General features: G+C 43.8%; 1 protein-coding gene across 2 annotated transcripts in view; it reads right to left on the minus strand.

Moving 5' to 3' along the window:
* Positions 1-26,044, minus strand: part of ppfia2 (PTPRF interacting protein alpha 2) — a 269,462-nt gene that overhangs the window by 101,442 nt on the left and 141,976 nt on the right. The window lies entirely within an intron of this gene.

Consider the following 26,044-nt stretch of genomic DNA (forward strand, 5'->3'; position numbering starts at 1 on the left):
TATCTGATCGCTTTAGCTCTGCATGCTGTCTCTCTCTACTAACTGCCTGTACCCGTCCATCCGTCTCTCAGCAGATGGATAATTGACGGCTGGATTTAAATGCCACAGAACCAGCGGGCCAATTACCGCCGCAGGACCGAGCTCCACAGGTCCCCCATATGACCCGTCATTATCCCAAAAACCCTCTCTCTGGCCGGGGAGACTGCGGGGGAAGTGTGGGCGTCTCTAACCATTTTCTGTGCTACTTTGTTACTCACTCCCCCTAAGTGTTGTCTAGACTCTACTGTATTCTCTAGTGTTGGTACATTTAGGTAAACAACCTTGACAGAATGACTGACGTCGACATGACTTCAAACCTTCAGCCTGTCATAAATGAAACACATTGGAAGCCGACAGGTCTTGGAGGGGGGCACAGTGGCCAGGTAGAGGAGATAAAACATGCAAAGGAGTGTCTGCTGTGGGCCTTTTGAATGGCAGGAAGGGTTGACGTTGTGATTTGATTCCAAGGTGAGTTGAGAAGTCAATAACAAGTGGACGATCAACAAACATGAGGCTGGGCTCAGAGGCCGGTGATGAAGAAGTGGAAGGTGTGTGTGTGTGTGTGTCTGTGTGAGTGTGCGTGTGCCTTTGTGCCTGTGTGTTTCGAGACGGGGGAATTGGGAGCATGTAACTTGCCCTTCAATGACAATGAGACCACATTAAGATGCATAGATTTTTCTTACTCCTGTGCTGCAATGGCCCTCTAATTATTGCTGGGTATTGTATTGGGCTCTATAAAGTCCTTCAGATATGAAATTGCATGTTGGCATATTGGTATTTTCCAAAATCTATTTCTTGATATAACTGCACATTCTGTAGTTACGTTGCAATAATGTTGTTTCTCCAAGTTGTCCTTCAGGGTCAATGAAACAGACAGGCTCAAGGGCCAGAAAAACTCCACATGACCCTACCCATTTCTGTGCTTTTAGGGCCCACAATGCAATTCTTCAGAAAATGTTTGTGGCTTCACAACGTTATCAGATTTGAAGAAAATGGCAGAAAATATGTAGCCGAAGTCTGCATGTTAAGTAAATGTTAAGTAAATGTTGAGCAATGTAATAAAGTCATGACTTTTCAAATAAGTTATGTTCACTGACAATTTATTAGCTATGCTATCCTGGTATGTTAGCTAGTTACTTAACATTAGTTGGCTACTAACACATATAACTTGCCAGGCAGTATATTAACTATCTGCTATCTAACTAACTACCCAACATTTATTGACTTGATTATTCACATAATTCTGAGCTAAATGGTGTAGTCGTTGTGCGTTTCATTGACATTGTTAATTCTGGTTATCTACTCCAATTTCAGAGCACTCTCGTCTGAGTGTGCCAGAGCGCAGAATAACTGATGAATTTACGAACGCTCAACACCTGATGAATATGGCCGGTGTCAGTAAACATCGGCAAAAAAAGGGTAATTAAATTGTTGCCAGCAGCACAGTTAGTCATCAACTCTGGATAACATGAAAAAAGTATAACCAGCTCTTCTTGGGCGAGTAAAATGGTCAGAGTGAGGTGTTCTCTCATTTGTGTCTGGAAGTAGCTAGCAAGCTAGCCAAAGTTAGCGTGGGTGCTTGACGGCCAGTGTGCGCTGTGAACGCTCCGAGAGCAAAACGCTCAGAATTTACCAACGGACAACCTGACAATGCTCTGCATTTACGAACGCACAGAGCACACTCTGAGCTCACTCTGGCACTCCAGATTGAATTTACGAACACGCCCTTATAGTATATAGTATGTAGTATATACTCATTATGTAGTATACAGTGTGTTAGTATGGGTATTCGAACACAGCTCATCTGTGATCAAACAGGAAGCCAAAGCAGCAGTACATTGTGGGTATGCGGGCCTGAATGGGTGTTTGCTCGAGTGATCACACCCTCACACTATTTAATTAACGGCATGGGGCTCGCATCCAAACCATCACACGGATTGCAAGGAACGCGAAAAGGTGGGGGGGAAGTCACGCGGCTTGCACAGGCAACGCTCATCCAACTACCAAGATAACACTTTAGGACCAAACTAGCTGATGTATTCGTTGTTTATATCTAGCGATTGTAATGTAGGTCACGGTTGTACAGTACAGTGTACCGGTGTAATACAGGTGTAGTACAGAGTCATTTAAACGAGTTATTCTGCTAATTGTTGTTTACATTTATATTCAATATCCTGTTTTCTGTCCCCGGCCACATATGGTGACTCACTGTGTCATCAAAGTGAAGATCACACTGTTTAGTTTTTCGTTTGGTGATTTAAACATGGTCGTCTCCTTTACGCATGTCAGGCAGAGCGGAACATTCAGAAAGCAAAAACTATTTCTAATGTTCCTACCGTTTGCCCACAAACAATGTGTCTCAATCCACACATAAATAACATAGAACTGCTAGGTGAAGTGAAGGAATGAATGAAGGTGAATGAAGGTGAGTGAAGGATAACCCCTAGGTTGAGAGAGAGAGAGAGAGAGAGAGAGAGAGAGAGAGAGAGAGAGAGAGAGAGAGAGAGAGAAAGAAAGAAAGAGCACCATCTAAAAGGAAGCGATTCCCAAACCTTCCATAACAAAGCCATCATCTACAGAGAGATGAACCTGGAGAAGAGTCCCCTAAGCAAGCTGGTCCCGGGGCTCGATTCACGAACACAAACACACCCCACAGAGCCCCGGGACAGCAGCACAATTAGACCCAAGCAAATCATGAGAAAAAAAAAAGATAATTACTTGACACATTGGAAAGAATTAACAAAAAAACAGAGCAAACTAGAATGCTATTTGGCCCTAAACAGAGACTACACAGTGAGAAAGGCAGACCTGGTTCTCAAGAGAAGACAGGCTATTTGCACACTGCCCACAAAATAAGGTGGAAACTAAGCTGCACTTCCTAACCTCCTGCCCAATGTATGACCATATTAGAGACACATATTTCCCTCAGATTACACAGATCCACAAAGAATTCGAAAACAAACCCAATTTAGATAAACTCCCAAATCTACTGGGTGAAATACCACCGTGTGCCATCACAGCAGCAAGATTTGTGACCTGTTGCCACAAGAAAAGGGCAACCAGTGAAGAACACACACCATTGTAAATACAACCCATATTTATGCTTATTTATTTTCCCTTGTGTACTTTAACCATTTGTACATTGTTACAACACTGTATATATGCATAATACGACATTTGTAATGTCTTTATTGTTTTGAAACTTCTTTATGTGTAATGTTTACTGTTCATTTTTATTGTTTAATTCAATTTAATTGAATTGAGAGAGAGAGAGAGAGAGACATAGAATTGAGAGAGAGAGAGAGAGAGAGAGAGGAGAGAGGAGAGAGAGAGACATAGAATTGAGAGAGAGAGACATAGAATTGAGAGAGAGAGAGGAGAGAGGAGAGAGAGAGAGAGATGGAGAGCATAGGGGGTGTTAAGACAATAATGAGCTTGTTCACATAGTGATTTCGCCTCTCATTGGAAGCAACTCATCCTGAAGTGTCCAGATACCAAAGTAGCCCACTGGCAGAGAGAGATGAGAGAGATGGAGAAATAGCTGAAAGAGAGTGCAAAGCCCCTGAGTGTACAGGGATGCACACGCTTGCATGATAACCCAATCTTTCTGCTTCACTTACAGACACCTTCAACATCTGCTGTGGTTATACAAGCACAGATCCAGTGGGAACCACCTCTCATCTAGCTACCTACACATAGTTCACTCTTAGACGTAAAGGAGCCTTGAAGAACCTTTTGCGGTTCAAATGATTGCCACTGTAAGGGAACCTTTTCAGGTCAAAAAGGTTCCTTGAGGAAGCCCTCTGAAAAGGTTATTTGAAGAATCTCTGTGTAAAGGTTCAACCTTTTTGTGTTGGGAGGGGTTCAATTTGGAACTTAAAAAATATATTGTAGCAGCAGCAGCCTATCAGAAGATAGGAGGTGTAGCTTATTGGAGGCGTGGCTTTCATCATACAGTATAACCCATGTAGCCATCGCCTAAAACCACATATCTTCTGAGTCTGTGGCGATGGCGTGTCCAATGGCGATATAAATTCAAAGTGCTCCGCACGCGCCACATTGACATATTAACAGGTTCCTCCAAGAACTCTCAACCAACCAAAGATGAAAATATGAACGCATTGACTGATTCCTTTAGGAACTCCAGTGTTCCTCAAGTCACCCTTCATTCTAAGAGTGTACAGTTTAATAGGGGCCAAAACCAGGGGCATAGGGGGCCCAGTAAGCAAGAGAGAGAGGTCCTGGGAAGAGGATGTTAGGGGCCTCTGTGTGCTGCTCAAACGCTGCTCAAAACGCAGCTCGGCTGTACTCCTGCGCCACCAAAGGCCCCCGACAAGCTGCTGTAAGTGATAATTGAGAGGTGTTGATCAGAACGAACGTTGTCTCAGTCTCTACTTCAGAGGTGTGAGTCTCTGGGAGACGAGATTAGCATCAAGACAGTGTGAGCCTTGCTGTTCTAAATGAGGCTGTAGGAGGGGGAACAGGGGAGTTAGGGGAGAGGGTTTACTTTATAAGATGGATTACTTAATGAGTTATGTGCAGTATAAAGTATTTCCCTGGTAGGAAAAACTCATGGTCCCAATTATATAGTGAGGGCCAACAGTCTGTCCCGGTCAGGCCAAGAGAGCAGAAAAACTGAGGGGAGCTTTTAAAAATGCCCCGCAATAGAACTAACTCTATCCAGGAAGTGGACCCAGTCGTGTCTACTGCTCCCTCTCCTCTCATTACCTGAGTGACGAGCCTATGATGACTACAGTATGTCAGGCCCATCCCTCGGCGGTGAAGCTCTAATTGAAACGACTGGAGGAGATAAGGAGCATGTCAGTACAGACAGGAAACAGAGGAACACTGGGAGTTTCCTCACGGGGTGTGTGATCCAAAGACAGCCTATGTGCGTCTGTGGGTGTGTTTGACATTCAGCTCAGGAGAGGGAGGCTTATGCTACGAGACTAAAACAAGGCCCAAAGTATAACGGCATCAGTCATTTGAAGAGGCACCAGTGGATCGTGATTCACAGGCTTCAATACAATGCAGCGCGTTGAATATGGAGAGGTATTCTAAAACGAGTGCTGGAAGCGATGGGAAATACTTCAATACCTCCGTGGGCACGCAACTAGGAGTCTTCAAGAAGAGAGAGAGGGTGTTGAAAAATCAACTGACAACAGGAATCTTAAAGACGAGACAAACATATTAAATGACCTCCAGACGCCCTTTTCTCTGAAAAAAACAAACAAATCCTGTAGGAACAACAAACTCTGCGTTGAGAAGGGAGCTATTGTTATACGCATCACAACTTTAACTATGCCGATCAGAGAGGATTGTAGGAACCACCCAGGCGTTGAACAAGACATTAAGACAAAACCCCAAACCCTTGTTTGTGTGATCTCAAAGATGTGTACACATACTTTACTTATCAGGAACTACAGTATCTCCATATAGTACAGCTGGTTTTATCACGCTGCCCGACTATCTCTTCAATATTTCAATATCTCGGCTGTTATATGTACAGTACCTAATCTACTATGAGAGAGGACAGGGCAGCCTGTGAATGATAGATTGATTGTTGAAAATGCATCATGGTTTTCAAACTCAATTTGCTACTGCCATGGTAAAACGGGTTTCATGAGAATCACCCAGCTTATAAATATACGATGAAGACAATGTCCTCACTACCTACCTTTCAGAGATAGCTCAGAGAGAAAGAGGCACATATATCCATCCGGTACAGTGTTTGTACATCTCCTATCATCTCCTCCTTTACTAGACAAAAGAGTCTAATAAAAACCCTACTGTAACCTGTAACTCTGTATGGGTATATCAATATAGACATTCACATGGGCAAGTATCAAAGTTCAGGATACATTAATATAAGTTTCCAAGATAAAGCTTACAGCTACAGCTGAAACAGCAGGGATGCAGAGGTTATTCTGTAAGGGCAGTCCTTGGCCAATGAGAAGCCAGTTAAGTGGACACCTGGGCCAGCATCGGTTGACCAGCCAGCCAGGCAGCCAGAGAGAATACCCAGGGGTGTCCCAGAGGATGCCACACAGCACAATGAGTTTCAGCCCAGCGAGCAGGCTCATTTCAGGCTCATTTCCTCACCTTTAAATATTCAAGAAGGTAATCTGTATAAGCACTGAGCAGTTCATGAACCCTCACAGATCTATGGCTGCAGTGTGCATAGGAGACAAGCATCACGATACAACTACTGCCATTCACTTTTTGAAATGGCTTTTTCAATGATGCACCTCGTCTGCTCCTGTAACAACAAATGAATTCTGAGAAACGGCCGCTGTATGAACCTAAACGACTACGCGGTATATATAACAGGGCTAAAACCACTAGGTTTCACAACAGCCTCATGAAGCATGATTCTTTTGGAATTTTGGGCTCATCATTTGAACTGATTCCCAGAAAAGCAATGTACAGAATAGACAATAGTCTGGTACAAAAGACACATCAGGATATAAACTGCTCAACCAGATAACACCGCAATAAGAAGACTACTGCATGTCCTTATAGGTGGTAAAATGTTACATCTGTTCTGGCTGAACAACTATATGCTCATAATTTACTACAACAAAATATTTACATTGAATGAAGTACTGGGACTAACTAATGATACAGACAGTAGATTATGGTTCAGTGCTTCCTGTACACATATAACAATAGGTGTCACGGCCGTTAAAAGATGAGGACCAAGCGTACACTTTCTCTTTATTTGGAAAATGACGCCGAACAAAACAATAAACACTACAAGAACAACACAATAAACACTACAAGAACAACACAATAAACACTACAAGAACAACACAATAAACACTACAAGAACAACACAATAAACACTACAAGAACAAAACAATAAACACTACAAGAACAAAACAATAAACACTACAAGAACAAAACAATAAACACTACAAGAACAAAACAATAAACACTACAAGAACAAAACAATAAACACTACAAAGACAGGTGGGAAAAGGTATGGTTCTCAATCAGAGACAACGATAGACAGCTGTCCCTGATTGAGAACCCAACCCGGCCAAAACATAGAAATACAAATAATAGAATATAGAATACCCACCCCAACTCACACCCGGACCAAACCAAAATGAAGACATTAACTGGATCCCTAAGGTCAGGGCGTAGGACACCATACAGAACACCCATTTTACTGTGGTACTCAAGAGATGGTTCCTTCTGTCTTTCAGCATCGGATTTCTACACTACATGTCCTGGTTCAGATTTGTTGGGGATACTGTACCAGTCAAAAGCTTGAACACACCTACTCAGGTGACTACCTCATGAAGCTGGTTGAGAGAATGCCAAGAGTGTACAAAGCTGTCATCAAGTCAAGGGTGGCAATTTGAAGAATCGTAAATATAACATATATTTTGATTTGTTGAACACTTTTTTGGTTACTACATGATTCCATATGTGTTATTTCATAGTGTTATGTCTTCACTATTATTCTACAATGTAGAAAATAGTCAAATTTACTTTTGACTGCTACTGTATACATTGTTAATGACAATAATGCCCGTAGGTCAGTCATCAGTACATAATCAGCTCACCGCCAATTAGTCATTCACGATTAACTAGTGACTTAATGAACCAGGCCATGAAAGCAGGGAATCGCTGGAATTCACTCAGCTATGTGGTGTATTGATTTTATGCAGCCAGATTGACCGTGACGAGAATCGTAATGGGATACTCTCTGAGCAGCTTTCAAACACCATGACTTCCAATATTAATTGGGAAATTAAGCAATATGAGCAGCAGCATTTTGAATTCACACAGAGATCCAGTCCTTCTGGGACTCAATAAGACTCTCGTAGAAATAGAATACCTAGAATGGGGATTCCCTTTCAAGTCTAGGGATTCTATTTCTATGTCTCTGTTGTGTTTGACAGGATGCCTCAGCACTATAGATCCGAAGATTTGATAAACGCGTCCCAGAGGACCAGTCATTCCCACGTTCCCAGGCCTGCTACATGTGAAGCAGGCCCACCTGAGTGAGGAATGGTGGTTAAAGGACGGAGATGTGCACGTTAGAGAGAGAGACAAGCTGGCACATCAATCACCAGCCACAGAGACCTGACAAAGGCCTGCAATGGCAATCCCTCCACCCCCACCCCAGGCCTATTCTCCCAGTGTCAGGAGCCAGAAGCCTGGGCCCGAGCAGGCCAATATAGGGGGCTGGAGAGTGTGTGTGTGTGTGATTTACAATGACCTTTGGTTTGAGAGATAAAATGGGTCGTTGCTGTACTGTAGACGCCCCCTGGGGGACGGGCTATAAATCTGAGTGGAGGAAATTACAGCCCTGCGATTTACTACCGGTCACATCCCTAATAACTAATTCTGATATCCTCAGACCAAATCCCCCCTGCTTGGCTGACCCGAGAGCCACTGTCATGGGCCCCTCTGTGGGTATGTAGAGGCAGGCGCCAGGGGATGGGCCCCCCTGTATAACATGTACTGTACTGTAACCAGCATGTCTGGAAGGCCCAACATGATACACAATGATTTCACATTGAATATTGCTGTCTCTCCCTCCTACTACCCCCCAGAGACAGGGTGAGGGCAGACACAGGTGTTGAAGTACCTGTTACAGCAGGCTGTACCGCAGCACAGTCAAAGAGCAATACATGCTGTCAGCACTGGCCAGGAAAAGCATTCTCCCCTTCCACATTAGATGAGAGGGGAGCCTCAGAGGAGGCCAAGGTCAGAGCAGACAAGTCACAGAGATTTATAAACCATGGAGGTTTAGGTTTCATGAAGAGAATGAAAATGAGGCTCCAAGGCCGGCAGCTCATCCACGAGACATAAATAGTCTACTTCTAGAAGTACAAGATGTGTTATTTAAGTTTGCTTTCACTCACTCAACAAGTAGGTACTTGTATTCCCACTAGAATTCTCTTATTCGTCACGTTGATAGACTGTACATCTTTAAAAGGTCAGCGACAGAATGGGAAGAAAAACAAATCATATCCATTGGCGTCGACACAAACTCCTAACCACATCACAACGTTACAGTCCAGTGAGGACAGAAGATATTTCCTCTCCCAGACGTAATGTGTCATGCGCTTCTTATTTAGACCAGATAAGTATGAGCAGCCAGCGAGGCAGTGAAAACATGGTCGCTAGCCATTTGTAACAAAACAACTTAACTAATGTCAGCCCACTCATCCTCTATTACCGATGGAGAAACAATGCACAGGAGGAGACACAACAGCCAAGGCACAGGGGCCACAGCTCTCAAAGAGACATACAGTGCCTTCGGAAAGTATTCAGTATTCATTCCTCTTGACTTTTTCCACATTTTGTTACGTTACAGCCTTATTCTAAAACTCCTCAGCAATCTAACACACAATACCCCATAATGATAAAGCAAAAAATGTTTTTAGAAATGTTTGCAAATGTATTAAAAATAAAAACAGAAATACCTTATTTACTTAAGTATTCAGACCCTTTGCTACGAGACTCAAAATTGAGCTCAGGTGCATCCTGTTTCCATTGATCATCCTTGAGATGTTTCTACAACTTGATTGGAGTCCACCTTTGGTAAATTAAATTCAATGGATATGATTTAGAAAGGCACACACCTGTCTATATAAGGTCCCACAGTTGACAGTGCATGTCAGAGCAAAAACCATGAGGTCGAAGGAATTGTCAGTAGAGCTCCGAGAAAGGATTGTGTCGAGGCACAGATCTGTGGAGTAAATCATTCTGCAGCATTGAAGGTCCCCAAGAACACAGTGGCCTCCATCATTCTTAAATGAAGACTCTGACAGACTCTCACCTCCCTGACCAACCCGATGGTCACTCTGACATTGCTCTAGAGTTCCTCTGTGGAGGTGGGAGAACCTTCCAGAAGGACAACCATCTCTACAGCACTCCACCAATCAGGCCTTTATGGTAGAGTGACGGAAGCCACTCTTCAGTAAAAAGGCACATGACAGCCCGCTTGGAGTTTGCCAAAAGACCATGAGAAACAAGATTATCTGGTCTGATGAATCCATGATTGAACTCTTTGGCCTGAATGCCAAGTGTCACGTATGGAGGAAACCTGGCACAATCCCTACAGTGAACCATGGTGGTGAGAGAGAGAGATCCTTGATGAAAACCTGCTCTAGAGTGCTCAGAACCTCAGACTGGGGCGAAGGTTCACCTTCCAAAAGGACAACGACCCTAAGCAGATAGCCAAGATAATGCAGGAGTGGCTTCAGGACAAGTCTCTGAATGTCCTTGAGTGGCCCAGCCAGAGCCCGGACTTGAACCGGATCGAACATCTCCAGAGAGACCTGAAAATAGCGGTGCAGAAATGCTCCCCATCCAACCTGACAAAGCTTGAGAAGATCTGCAGAGAAGAATGGGAGAAGGTGTGCCAAGCTTGTAGCATCATACCCAAGAAGACTCATCGCTGCCAAAGATGCTTCAACAAAGTACTGAGTAAAGGGTCTGAATACTTATGTAAATCAGCTAAAATGTAAAAAAAATAAATTGCTTTGTCATTATGGAGTATTGTGTGTATATTGATGAGGGAATTAAAATATATATATATTTTAGAATACGGCTGTAATGTAACAAAATGTGGAAAAAGTCAAGGGGTCTGAATATTTTCCGAAGGCACTGTATCAGGGCCGTATTCCTGCCTGGAATTACTTTCACCTTGCATGGAAGAGAGTAGAGGGGGGGGGGGGGGGGTGATAGAATGATGTTCATAGCTGAGAGCTCCCTGTCTTCTCACCCTTAGCTCACCTGTCCTAAAGATGGCAGCCTGCATGGGATTATGGTATATTTACATTCATCCGGGAGGTGGTGGAGGTACTCGTGCAGGCCTATCTCCATGTCGCCACACACAATCAGAAGCTCTCATTTGGGCATCTCTGCTAGCAAGTCTCTCACTCTCACTCATTCCCTCATAGACACCCCTCCATCCCTCCCTGGAGTTCAGTGTCTCTAATCTCATATCAAATGGAAATATGTACAGGTCTGCCTGGCTTGTTAGCGATGCTCCAGTCTGGGCTTTTATATCAACATGTGGGGAGTGTCTCACTGTTGCTTGATGGGAACCCATCTCAGTATGGAGAGAAAGGGTTTGCATTCCGTGTACCCTCAGCCAGCTGGTGTCTTTATGTTCTGGTGGAGAGATATGATGGGGCTAGATGGTGGCGGCGGCTCGGCCGTACCTTTATCCCCGGGGGACGATAAAACAAAAGTGTGAAATCCTCTCTTTGGATAGCGATCAATCTGTTCCACAAACACGGCTGGAGTAGAGCTCAGGGAAGTGGGAAGCGCTGGGCGGAAAGGCAGGACTGTGTCGGCTGATAAATGTGGGCCGTGGAGCTCTGCTTCAAAGTGGGCCTTAATCGGAATTGAGTCCGGCATGCCAGATAGCCAACGCAATTTAGTTTGGGCTCTGATAACAAGGCAACAGAGACTCTCGCGTGGGTGAGTTTCCACACTCTAAAATCATCATTCATCTTGTGGGATTTGAACGGTGCTCCGTCGAAATAGATTAGAGAGAGGGATTCTGGGCAAGCATTGATGATTCCATCACCTTATTCCACAGATAACGTTCTTGGGAACTAGCCATGGACATCCAAACACTGACGGCTGTTTGTACATCTTAGAACACACTGAAGTATGACTGAGATTTCACTACAAGAAGAGTGTAAAGGAGGACATACAACAGGAGAACAGACTGCACAAACTGCACTCTCCAAAGACCTCAAGAGACTTTTTGGCAGTTAGAAAGGACATCATATACATCAATAGCACATTAAAATGTGTTTAAAACATCCATATTCCTTCCTTTTCAACTGGGATCATTTCACCTGCAATGAGTCTTTGAGATGAGATGAGAGCTCTGTGTGTGTCTCTCTCGCTCTTCTAGCCAAGACGGTATAAGTGGTAATTCCTTGTCTTGATGCGGCGGTTTGGACGATTGACTGGAAAAGGCAGCAGAAATGAAACAAGGGATTTGTACTCTCTTGACCCTTTGCCCCCTCTCTTCTTCTGTCTAGCCTCTCCCTCTCTCCTGCACCAGGTATCTGGGTCTAAGAGGCCACTGAAAACCCATCTCTCTACTTCATTGAGTTCTGGATGGCTGGTCAAAAGAGTGATTAGAGCCATGGCTTTTCTTCTTGCATTCCACTGGGGAAAGTGACACTCAAAAGACTGAATTGAAGAATTATTGGAGATCGGAGCACAAAATAAGTCAACTGAAAGTAATGGTTATAGACGTAGAAAAACTAAAGTGCCTTAAGAAAAAACAGACAATTGAATTCTCGGAGGGGATTCTACCATGGGGAGTAGGGATATCGTCTTGTTGCTGACTGTGGTGAGAGAGAGGCACTCAAACGCCACATGATTCACTGTCCCCAAATCAAGTCATCAGGTGGTTTTCTTCTCCAAGAGGATTTTGAAACTACTCATTGTGTAACAAAGTTATCTATCCATGTGTTTTTCATCATATCCCAACATAGCCAAAGTTATATTCAACCCGTTTCAATCAGGGAATTATTTTGTCGATTATTATGTGGGCTACAATATTTTGCCCTAAATCAAAACAGTGTGTCACGATCGCTGTCGTCGTGGAAATTACCGGACCAAGGTGCAGCGTGGTGAGCGTACATTTTATTTTATTTTTTAAAATGTCGCCAACAAAACAAAGAACAAGAAAACAACCGTGAAGCTTACTTAGGCTATAATGCCACTAACAAAGACAACTACCCACAAAACAAAAAGGAAAAAGGCTGCCTATGTATGATTCCCAATCAGAGACAACGATAGACAGCTGTCCCTGATTGAGAACCATAGAGTTTCCCACCCGAGTCACACTCTGACCAAACAAACATAGAGAATAAAAGGATCTCTACGGTCAGGGCGTGACACAGTGTAACAAAGTTAGCTATCTGTTTATTACTCATAGCCCAACAGGTGGAGGCATAATCAAAATGTGTATAATCCATTGTGAGAAGAGTAGATCATTATCATACACCGTGTTACCCTACATACTGGGCGGCAGGGTAGCCTAGTGGTTAGAGAGTTGGACTAGGTTGCAAGTTCAAATCCCCGAGCTGACAAGGTACAAATCTGTCGTTCTGCCCCTGAACAGGAAGGAACCCACTGTTCCTAGGCCGTCATTGAAAATAAGAATTTGTTCTCAACTGACTTGCCTAGTTAAATAAAGGTAAAAAATAAACATCTGCATCTGTTGCTCTAATGAAGACGCATAAGCAATGAGATGTGGTATATTGGCCATATATCACAAACCCCAGAGGAGCCTTATTGCTATTATAAACTGGTTACCAACGTAATTAGAGCAGTAAATATACATGTTTTGTCATACCCACGGTCTGATATACCATGGCTGTCAGCCAATCAGCATTCAGGGCTCGAACCACACAGTTTATAATCGGGCTCCCGAGTGGGGCAGCGGTCTAAGACACAGCATCTCAGTGCTAGAGGCATCACTACAGACACCTTGGTTCCGGCCGTGATTGGGAGTCCCATAGAGTCGTCCGGGTTTGGCCGGTGTAGGCCGTCATTGTAAATAAGAATGTGTTCTTAACTGTCTAGCCTAGTTAAATAAAGGTTCAAATAAAGCAAAATTGTAATAATATGAAACATTGCATATGCAGTTGGACCACGCTCAAGTAATGTCAAGCTCTATTTCTAAAGTATGCATGGTAAAGGCCATCTATAAATGTTTACTACTTGTAGATTACACCACAGAGCACCTTACCAGCACCATCGAGTGACTTGTCAAGTCATCAAGGTGACCATATAATGGCTAATGGCTGATCATTAAAACACTGTATGTGGGTGCAGCATAACGGTCTATCCGTTTAGCCATGGAAATACTATTAAAGTTAAATGGCTTGTAAATATCCGACGGGAACAAATGAATAATTTCAATATCAGCATGCTGGAGAGACCATAGTGCAGGGCTGTGTGTCAGAGAGTGAGAAAGTGCACCAGAGGCAAGGCAACACATCTACCTGTTACACACATTTGATAGCAATACATTGCAGTATCACATATTTCCACAGGTATTAAACATAACATGTTTCACCACTTTGAAGGAAATGTGAGAGGGGACCATGATTTAACATGACTAAAATCCGTCTATGATTCCAGTGCTGGACGATCAAACGGTTAAATACTAGAGTGACTTTATTGGACGTAAACAGCCTTGGGCAGAACTACAGTCGGGGAACATTTGGGTAATAATTCTCCTGAGGGGTGGATGGCTGTGGGGAGATGTGAGGTCACTATTAAAGAAGAATGAGTTATACCAACATACACACACCCCAACACACACACACACACACACACACACCCCAACACACACACACACCCCAACACACACACACACCCCAACACATATCTCCTAGCCCTCATCTTTTCTTAGCTCTGTTCGTGAGCTGTCTTTGTGCTCAGGCCTTATCTCCATCCTCCAGCCTGTCCTCCTGGACACTTTTAGTGGCCACATGGCTCGTCTGCATCACAAGACTCAAACGTCGATTATATGGGCTCAAATTGAATCAATCAACAGGCCCATTTGAGGATGATAGTATCTGTGGTTCCCCGGGGAGTTTTGACGAGCTGTCACATGGGACTTGTTTAAAGGCTGTCCAGAGATAAAAGTCCTATGTTGTTTCATCATGCTGTCTGACTGGATCATACTGGACCACAAAATTAACAGCTCGTTGCTAGGTTACGTTGTTACTACTGGTCCGGAATGTAACAGACAGCACAAATAACATTGAAACATGCATAATTCATATACACATATAGAAACAAGCTTGCACACGCACACCCACACGCACACACACACACACACACACACACACACACACACCAGGTAAACATGGAAAGTCAAATGGCCAGTGCTGTGAATCCATGGCATTTTCTAAAAGGTCTCGTACATGGGAGGACGCCACCTGGGAGTCAGCAGGCATTCATATCTCCTCAGAAACAGCAAACCCAATGGACGTTGACCAAGACAACACCCATCTCCATGGCTTATAGGATTCACATTACATTCCCATTAGCCACGTGTAAAGCTTACCTACAACCGAGAAATCCTGGACTCTAGACTAGAGTACGTAACAGACCGTTGTAATTCAATGCAGTCCTAGCCGAGGCCGTGCGGGACTGTGCAGCAGAGCAGAAATGAATGATGGCCGAACATTAACACAGACACAACCCTACTGGAATGATAATGTCTTCTCAGTTGTCACTCAGGGACACTGAGAGGAGACAATATGGAGGACGGAAACTGCCGGGCACTACAGAAACAGAGCATGAATAACGATATCGGTTAACTCCTCAGAATCAATAGGACAACATTGATTAGGCCTAGTTATTCTTATCAAGGCAGAAGCTATATCTAGTATGAGGCAGAGGGAAGGAACAATAGCTGTTGTGGTCTATTGTGGTCTAAATCAGCAGTTTTCTGTTGGACCCCGTGAGGCAGGAGCTCTGCCAGAGGGCTACTTTTGGTCTCTGGGAAATTCTGGATGAGTTGCTTCCATTGAGAGGTGAAATCACCAAGTGAAGAAACTCATTATTGTCTTTACACTCCCTAAAAATAATATCTCTGTGTGTGTGTGTGCGTGTGCGTGTGGGGGAGGGGGAGGGAGGGCTGTATTTGGTCTGCCTATGTCCCTGAGATACTCAGGGGATGTGGTTGCCAGATGCGTGTGCATGCGTTCCAGCCCTAATGTCCCATCATGGGCAGCATCCATTTACACACATGGGCGCTGACACATTGTGAGACACGAAAGCTACCCTGGCTTGTAAATGACGCCAAGGTTCATTGGGTTGTGTTAGCATCTCTACTTATTTATTATAGCCCATCCAGCTCGACCAACCACTGGAGTGCTAAATAACAGCACAGGGCTGAGCCACACAGAGCTGAGCCACACAGGGCTGAGCCACACAGGGCTGAGCCACACAGGGCTGAGCCACACAGGGCTCAAGTACTCTCATTTTTCAGCCCCAGCACAAAACGGCTAAGATTGTAGGCAGGGGCAACAGGAAAAACACAATCCTGGCATTCGGATGAATGGGTTATTGAATTCAACTGTGACGCTTTTTGGGGGAGCTAAGCCCTTCCGTACCCCACTGTGATATAAAGCCGCAGGGACATGGAATTATGGGTAAAAAAAAGGTTGAGGAAAGAACTAAAGAGGGTGGTTTTAAAATGAATAGTACACTGTATACACCTTGGGCCATATTAAAAGCTTCTCAGAATATGAGTACATATCCAGGATCAAGTCCTCCATGTTCATATCATCTTCTTCATTATGATCTAAAAGGCAAAGTCGGAAGGTTATATACACTCAGGATGTAGTCATTAAAACTCGCTTTTCAACCACTCCACCAATTTCTTGTTAACAAACTATAGTTTTTGCAAGTCGGTTAGGACATCTACTTTGTGCATGACACAAGTCATTTTTCCAACAATTGTTTACAGGCAGATTATTTGATTTCTAATTCACTGTATCACAATTCCAGTGGGTCAGAAGTTTACATGCACTAAGTTGACTGTGCCTTTAAACAGCTTTGAAAATTCCAGAAAATTATGGCATGGCTTTAGAAGCTAGGCTAATTGACATCATTTGAGTCAATTGGAGGTGTACCTGTGGATGGATTTCAAGGCCTACCTTCAAATTCAGTGCCTCGCTTGACATCATGGGAAAATCTAAAGAAATCAGCCAAGACCTCCACAAGTCTGGTTCATCCTTGGGAGCAATTTCCAAACGCCTGAAGGTACCACGTTCATCTGTATAAACAATAGTACACACGCTGTACTGCAGCGCCAGCTGTGCCATCAGAGACTCTGAGTTCGCGCCCAGGCTCTGTCGTAACCGGCCGCGACCGGGAGGTCCGTGGGGCGACGCACAATTGGCCTAGCGTCGTCCGGGTTAGGGAGGGTTTGGCCGGTAGGGATATCCTTGTCTCATCGCGCACCAGCAACTCCTGTGGCGGGCCGGGCGCAGTGCACGCTAACCAAGGTGGCCAGGTGCACGGTGTTTCCTCCGACACATTGGTGCGGCTGGCTTCCGGGTTGGATGCGCGCTGTGTTAAGAAGCAGTGCGGCTTGGTTGGGTTGTGTATCGGAGGACGCATGACTTTCAACCTTCGTCTCTCCCGAGTCCACACGGGAGTTGTAGTGATGAGACAAGATAGTAGCTACTAGCAATTGGATACCACGAAATTGGGAGAAAAAGGGGGTAAAATTCAACAACAAAAAAACAACAACAAAAAAGTACACAAGTATAAACACCATGGGACCACACAGCCGTCATACCTCTCAGGAAGGAGACGCGTTCTGTCTCCTAGAGATGAATGTACTTTGGTGCGAAAAGAGCTAATCAATCCCAGAACAACAGAAAAGGCCCTTGTGAAGATGTTGGAGGAAACAGGTACAAAAGTATCTATAGCAACAGTAAAACAAGTCCTATATCGACATAACCTGAAAGGACGCTCAGCAAGGAAGAAGCCACTGCTCCAAAACCGCCATAAAAAACCCAGAGTACGGTTTGCAACTGCACATGGGGACAAAGGGGATCGTGGGGATCATGGGGATCGTACTTTTTGGATAAATGTCCTCTGGTCTGATGAAACAACAATATAACTGTTTGGCCATAATGACCATCGTTATGTTTGAAGCACGGGGGTGGCAGCATCATGTTGTGGGGGTGCTTTGCGGCAGGAGGGACTGGTGCACTTCACAAAATAGATGGCATCATTAGTTGGGAAAATTATGTGGATATATTGAAGCAACATCTCAAGACATCAGTCAGGAAGTTAAAGCTTCCAAATGGACAATGACCCCAAGCATACTTCCAAAGTTGTGGTGAAATGGCTTAAGGACAACAAAGTCAAGGTATTGGAGTGGCCATCACAAAGCCCTGACCTCAATCCTATAGAACATTTGTGGGCAGAACTGAAAAAGTGTGTGCGAGCCAAGAGGCCTACAAACCTGACTCAGTTACACCAGCTCTGTCAGGAGCTTATTGTGGGAAGCTTGTGGAAGGCTACTCAAAACGTTTGACGCAAATTAAACAATTTAAAGGCAATGCCACCCAATACTAATTGAGTGTAAGTAAACTTCTGACCCACTGGGAATGTGATGAAAGAAATAAAATCTGAAATAAATAACTCTTTCTACTATTATTCTGACATTTCACATTCTTAAAATAAAGTGGTGATCCTAACTGACCTAAAACAGGGAATTTTTACTAGGATTAAATGTCAGGAATTGTGAAAAACTGAGTTTAAATGTACTTGATTAAGGTGTATGCAAACTTCCAACTTCAACTGAATGCTTCAAATCAACCTGTGACAGTCTCTCTCTCTCTCAGTCTCTCAGAGTCTCTCAGAGTCTCTCTCTGTCTCTCTTAGTCTCTCTCTGTCTCTCTCTCTGTCTCTCTCTCTCTCTCTCTCTCTCTCTCTCTCTGTCTCTCTCAGTCTCTCTCAGTCTCTCTCAGTCTCTCTCAGAGTCTCTCTCAGTCTCTCTCAGAGTCTCTCTCAGTCGCTCTCAGTCGCTCTCAGAGTCTCAGAGTCTCTGTCTCTCTCAGAGTCTCAGAGTCTCTCTCAGTCTCTCTCTGAGTCTCAGAGTCTCTCTGTCTCTCTCAGAGTCTCAGAGTCTCTCTCTCTGTCTCTCTCAGTCTCAGAGTCTCTCTCAGTCTCTCAGTCTCTCTCAGTCTCTCTCAGTCTCTCAGAGTCTCTCTCAGCGTCTCTCTCAGTCTCTCTCTCTCTCTCTCAATGGTGTATGTTCTTCACTGGTTGCCCTTTTCTTGTGGCAACAGGTCCCAAATATTTCTGCTGTGATATTGCTGCTGTATATTCTGCCACTGTGTACTCTTTGTTTAGAGCCAAATAACATTCTAGTTTGCTCTCGCTCTCTCCCTTCCCCCACCTCACTCCTTCTCCTTTCCCTTCCTCTCCTCTCCCCTCCTTTCCTCTCCCGTCATTGACAACCACCTCTATAATTCATACAGTGATGATGAGAAGTGTGAACCTGAAAATGTTTCACAGCAAATGTCAGCAACCTACAGGAATTATTCAGGTTCACAGTGATTAAAAAAATCTGCATTATTCATAGAAAGTTGAGCATTTTTAGACATCAAGACCTTTCATTGCATGCCCTCCCAAAGTAGTACTACCTTGCATTGGAGTGACAACCAAAGCAATGCCTAAACATTCCACCCGTCAGCACTTTCAGTGTGCCATCCATCCAGCTTGATCCTTCCCGAGTCTTCCCATTGTCCCTCCACTCCACTGTTATTACTGAGGAGGCTCTGAGAGCTAGGCATGCATGGTTGGTCAAGCATACACACACACTCCGACTTTCTCAAACAACCCTGACCTTCTTACCACAGCGCAATTACGAAGCAGCAAAAACAACAATTAGCCTACCACACACCGTTTTGGTTTTCGTTATTATCTCATTAAACACCAAAGGAAACAGAAGGATGCCTATGAGGTTGATTAACTCTCTGGGCAGGCTGTCGTCACGGCCAGGGGGATCATCGGAAGGGGATGGCATTGTAGTGATGGCTGGCGTGGGCAGGAGTCAGGACTCTAGCAATTAATGGTGGGTGTCGATTGGCTCTCCAGGCCTGTTGGCTTTTGGGTTTCTAGATAATGTGCCATAGGCCCTTGTAGGTGGTTGGGTTGCCAGATATGTTCCCAAGGCCCATGTGGGCCGCTGGGTTGCTAGATAATGTGCCACGGGCAATTGAGGCTGTTTGGGTTGCCAGATATGTCCCTCAGTGAGACATGCCTGTGCCTGGGAGATAGCCGCATACTGTGAACTCCCACTAACGCAATGCTGGCAGTGAGAGGTCACACTGACAGTACACATTGCTGAGTGTGCTCGCCCTCAGCGACACCGTTCTGAAGCAAGTTTCTAGTCTCCAACTGTCTCGGTGGGTGGAAACAGTGTTAAAATTGAATGTTTCAAAGTTGAAGAGAAAGGTAGCTATCTCCTCTAAAACATGTCAAATGTTTTGTGAAAGAGGGATGACATCAATCAACTGGTATTGTTTTCTTGGAGAAAATAAAACAAGGTATGCCCCAACAAACATGTCAATCAACTGCCACCTCTGAGAACTAGTCATGCATAATTATTTTAAAAAACTGAATGAAATGATGTGATTACTCAAAGTCTGTTAATGCAACGCCATTGTGATACCATGGTAAATTATAGCTTCAAAGCTGCATCTACCAACGTTTAAAAGTACAGTCTTTCTTAACTTCCAAAGGTTTTCTTAACTTCCACTAAAAGATCACTGAGAACCACTTTGTTTTTTGAGCTGGTAATTAGCTTTCTTCACAAGGTCTAATTGCTGTGATGAATCCTGCCTGTGGCTAAAAATGAGAGGGTGTTGATTGATTTCATAAATCATGACAATGTCCTCTTCCACATCAAATTCAACTGGGACAGCTTTGTTTATTCAGCAAGCAGACATAGCACTGAGGCATGAGCGTGTGATGCTTAGTAGGCACATTTCCTATGGAAGATTACTAACATAGGACTAGCCTACCAAGCTAGACCCAGAAACATACCATAGCTTGTAACACACATGATTCTTAGATGGTTTCTTAGAATGTGTTTGTAAGCTGTGGGCCTCACTTGGGTCCCCCAGTCATTAAATACACTCTATATACATACACTGAGTGGACAAAACATTAAACTAATATTGAGTTGCACCCCCCATTTTGCCCTCAGAACAGCCTCAACTCATCAAAAGTGTTCCACAGGGATGCTGGCCTATGTTGACTCCAAGAGTTGTGTCAAGTTGGCTGGATATCCTTTGGGTTGTGGACCATTCTTGATACACACGGGAAACTGTTGTGTGTGAAAATCCAGCAGCGTTGCAGTTCTTGACACAAACTGGTGCGCCTGGCACCTACAGTCATGGCCAAAAGTTATGAGAATGACACAAATATACATTTTCACAGTCTGCTGCCTCAGTTTGTATGATGGCGATTTGCATATACTCCAGAATGTTGTGATTAGACAAATTGCAATTAATTGCAAAGTCCCTCTTTGCTATGCAAATGAACTGAATCCCAAAAAAACATTTCCACTGCATTTCAGCCCTGCCACAAAAGGACCATTGAGTTTGAATAACAGACTGGAAGCTTCAAAAGGAGGGTGGTGCTTGGAATCATTGTTCTTCCTCTGTCATCCATGGTTACCTGCAAGGAAACACGTGCCGTCATCATTGCTTTGCACAAAAAGGACTTCACAGGCAAGGATATTGCTGCCAGTAAGAGTGCACCTAAATTAACCATTTATCGGATCATCAAGAACTTCAAGGAGAGCGGTTTAAATGTTGTGAAGAAGGCTTCAGGGCGCGCAAGAAAGTCCAGCAAGCGCCAGGACCGTCTCCTAAAGTTGATTCAGCTGCGGGATTGGGGTACCACCAGTACAGAGCTTGCTCAGGAATGGCAGCAGGCAGGTGTGAGTGCATCTGCACGCACAGTGAGGCGAAGACTTTTGGAGGATGACCTGGTGTCAAGAAGGGCAGCAAAGAAGCCACTTCTCTCCAAGAAAAACATCAGGGACAGACTGATATTCTGCAAAAGGTATAGGGATTGGACTACTGAGGACTGGGGTAAACTTATTTTCTCTGATGAATCCCCTGTCCGATTGTTTGGGGCATCCGGAAAAAAGCTTGTCTGGAGAAGACAAGATGAGCGCTACCATCAGTCCTGTGTCATGCCAACAGTAAAACATCCTGAGACCATTCATGTGTGGGGTTGCTTCTCAGCCAAGGGAGTGGGCTCACTCACAACACATCATCCGTGAGCAACTTCTCCCAACCATCCAGGAACAGTTTGGTGACGAACAATGCCTTTTCCAGCATGATGGAGCACCTTGCCATAAGGCAAAAGTGATAACTAAGTGGCTCGGGGGAACAAAACATCAATATTTTGGGTCCATGGCCAGGAAACTCCCCAGACCTTAATCCCATTGAGAACTTGTGGTCAATCCTCAAGAAGCGGGTGGGCACACAAAACCCACATATTCTGACAAACTCCAAGCATTGATTATGCAATAATGGGCTGCCATCAGTCAGGATGTGGCCCAGAAGTTAATTGACAGCATGCCAGGGCAGATTGCAGAGGTCTTGAAAAAGAAGGGTCAACACTGCAAATATTGACTCTTTGCATCAACTTCATGTAATTGTCAATAAAAGCCTTTGACACTCATGAAATGCTTGTAATTATACTACAGTATTCCATAGTAACATCTGACAAAAATATCTAAAGACATTAAAGCTGCAAACTTTGTGAAAATTAATATTTGTGTCATTCTCAAAACTTTTGGCCACGACTGTACATCTCTACCTCAAATAACTCATACCTCTGGGTAGCGTGGTTCATTCTGCGTTGTGTACTTTTAATTAGGACGCTGCCACAACTGAACTGGTCTGCTAGTTGAATTATTTTTATTTGCCCTGCACACGAAGAGACAACACACATCATGTTAACCCTTTGCGCAGTCCTAGCTCTCAGGCACCTGCACAAGCAAATGGACACTCAAACACTCAAACACTGTCCAAATTACTCACAAGTTACAATAGATACCCTAGTTATCGAGCTTTGTGAAACTTGTTAACATAAATCTTTATATTATATTATTAACTTATGGTAGCATAACAGTACATTGTGTAACATTACCACAGTTTTATATTGAACACTTTCGGAGCCAAGGACAACATACCTTGTGTCACGTTCTGACCTTTATTTCCTTTGTTTTGTATTTATTTAGTATGGTCAGGGCGTGAGTTGGGTGGGCAGTCTATGTTTGTTTTTCTATGTTTTGGGGTATTTCTATGTTTCGGCCTAGTATGGTTCTCAATCAGAGGCAGGTGTCATTAGTTGTCTCTGATTGAGAATCATACTTAGGTAGCCTGGGTTTCACTGTGTGGTTGTGGGTGATTGTTCCTGTCTCTGTGTTTGCACCAGATAGGGCTGTTTTGAGTTTGCACATTTCTTGTTTTGTTAGTTATTTCATGTATAGTTCCTTTATTAAAGAACATGAATAACCACCACGCTGCATTTTGGTCTTGATAGCCGAAGGTCAGGCAAAATAGAAAAATAAGGGGGTACGGAAATACAGATAACCCGCGATGGGCCAAACCAAAATATACAAAACTTTTACAATCACATGTATGTACAATATTGATATGAAAAAGTGTTTGTACACCAAAGAAAAACATTAGCTATGCAGCTGTAATTAAATAAAAAAATACACCGAATTATTATTATCAAATTATTAACATCCCCTCTTGACTTGGCCTATTTGAATTGGTCCTTGTGTGCAACTTGGTGCATAATCTAGGGGAACAACATCACACTGCCACATCTGCATACTGATCTGGTACTGGTACTCCCTGTATACAGCCTCATTATTGATCTGGTACTGGTACTTCCTGTTTTCAGCCTCATTATTGATCTGGTACTGGTATTCCCTGTATATAGCTCCATTATTGATCTGGTAATGGTACTCCCTATATACAGCCTAATTATTGATCTGGTACTGGTACTCCCTGTATATAGATCCATTATTGATCTGGTACTGGTACTCCCTGTATATAGTTCCACATTGATCTGGTACTGGTACTCCCTGTATATATCTCCACATTGATCTAGTACTGGTACTCCCTGTATATAGCTCCATTATTGATCTGGTACTCCCTGTATATAGCTCCATTATTGATCTGCTACTGGTACTGCCTTTATATAGCTCCATTATTGATCTGGTACTGGTACTCCCTGTATATAGATCCATTATTGATCTGGTACTCCCTGTATATAGCTCCATTATTGATCTGCTACTGGTACTGCCTTTATATAGCTCCATTATTGATCTGGTACTGGTACTCCCTGTATATAGATCCATTATTGATCTGGTACTCCCTGTATATAGCTCCATTATTGATCTGGTACTGGTACTGCCTTTATATAGCTCCATTATTAATCTGGTACTGGTACTCCCTGTATATAGATCCATTAGTGATCTGGTACTGGTACTCTCTGTATATATCTCCATAATTGATCTGCTACTGGTACTCCCTGTATATAGATCCATTAGTGATCTGGTACTGGTACTCTCTGTATATATCTCCATAATTGATCTGCTACTGGTACTCCCTGTATATAGATCCATTAGTGATCTGGTACTGGTACTCTCTGTATATAGATCCATTAGTGATCTGGTACTGGTACTCCCTGTATATCGATCCATTATTGATCTGGTACTGGTACTCCCTGTATATAGCTCCATTGTGTATTTTATTGCTCTAGTATTCATTTTTTTGTTTGTTTCATAAGTCTCATAAGCAAGCATTTCATGGTATAGTCTAACCCTGTTGTATTTGGCACATGTGCCAAATAAAATGTTATTTTATAAAATATTATTTTATTTAAATATAACTAATCTATGGGCCTCAACAGGATGGAGTCCGATGTGTGTTCTGTGATATGTCAAATGTCATTGTGGAGGAAAGATGTTGCATCTGAAGAGAGGCAATCAATAACTGAAAGAGGTACATATCGCAGCTTCTTTGATGTGGTAATCTGTACACCTTTTGTTAACCAACCAACTTATGAACCGAGAGCATGAGCAGCAGAAATTGCTTATACAACAACAACAAAAAATGCCACACACACACACACACACACACACACACACACACACACACACACACACACACACACACACACACACACACACAATTTGTGCCAACCACATACTGTGTGACACACAGCAACAGCAGGTGTCTGATGCTGAAGGCTAAAGGCATCATTGGATGAATCATAGAACAGATACATCATCATCATGAGCAGTGGGACGGTCTGAGCAGGGGAGGGGGACCTTGAACTGGGACAACAACCCACACAACTGTAGTGTCCATCACCATTACTGGAGTACTCCACACAGAGCGGATTACAAAAATGGAGTACATCTATTTCAAGTGGGTGGTTGTCAAGTGCAGCTACTTCGAGACAAAACAAACATATATTTTGTGTACCCACTATGCCCAAAACAGGCCATTTTGAAAAGTAATGGTGTGACACACCTGGGTACAAAAATAGTGCAGTGACAACATGGACTAAAGCTCTACTGTACTTATGTCACTGTGTGTTGGCGGTCCTGGTCTGACAGTGCAGGACTCCTTCAGTCAACCTTGCTTTGGTGTGGTTTACACTAAATGCCCTTTAAGGGGGTAACAACATTATAGTGTTTCAAACGCACTGGCTTAAACTTTAAGGTTGAATTGTTAATGAGAGCTTTGGCTCTCTACACGAACACTCTGTGTGTCCTGTTGACTGGAACGCTAAAACATTACAATGGTGTGAGAGTGTGTGTGTGTGTGTGGGTGTGTGTGTGGGTGTGTGTGTGTGTGTGTGTGTGTGTGTGTGTGTGTGTGTGTGTGTGTGTGTGTGTGTGTGTGTGTCATCTGACACCCTGCAAGCACATGTGCAACAATAGCCTTCTATGTTAATCAGTGAGAGTGATATACCACAAACTAGCTGTTAACCCAACAGGGAATCCTAGCCTACAAAAGCATCTATTTATATCTCTTAGAAGTTCGCCTTTGCTTGTCCCTTTCATTAATGGCGGTGCCGGCTCCCCCAGACACAAGTCTTTCATTAATGGTGGTGCCGGCTGCCCCAGACATAAGTCTTTCATTAATGGTGGTGCCGGCTCCTCCAGACACAAGTCTTTCATTAATGGCGGTGCCGGCTCCCCCAGACACAAGTCTTTCATTAATGGCGGTGCCGGCTCCCCCAGACACAAGTCTTTCATTAATGGCGGTGCCGGCTCCCCCAGACACAAGTCTTTCATTAATGGCGGTGCCGGCTCCCCCAGACACAAGTCTTTCATTAATGGCGGTGCCGGCTCCCCCAGGCACAAGTCTTTCATTAATGGTGGTGCCGGCTCCCCCAGACACAAGTC

Source organism: Oncorhynchus mykiss, chromosome 15 (genome assembly GCF_057628025.1).
Source record: "Oncorhynchus mykiss isolate SJ-2025 chromosome 15, ASM5762802v1, whole genome shotgun sequence".
Lineage (NCBI taxonomy): Eukaryota > Metazoa > Chordata > Actinopteri > Salmoniformes > Salmonidae > Oncorhynchus > Oncorhynchus mykiss.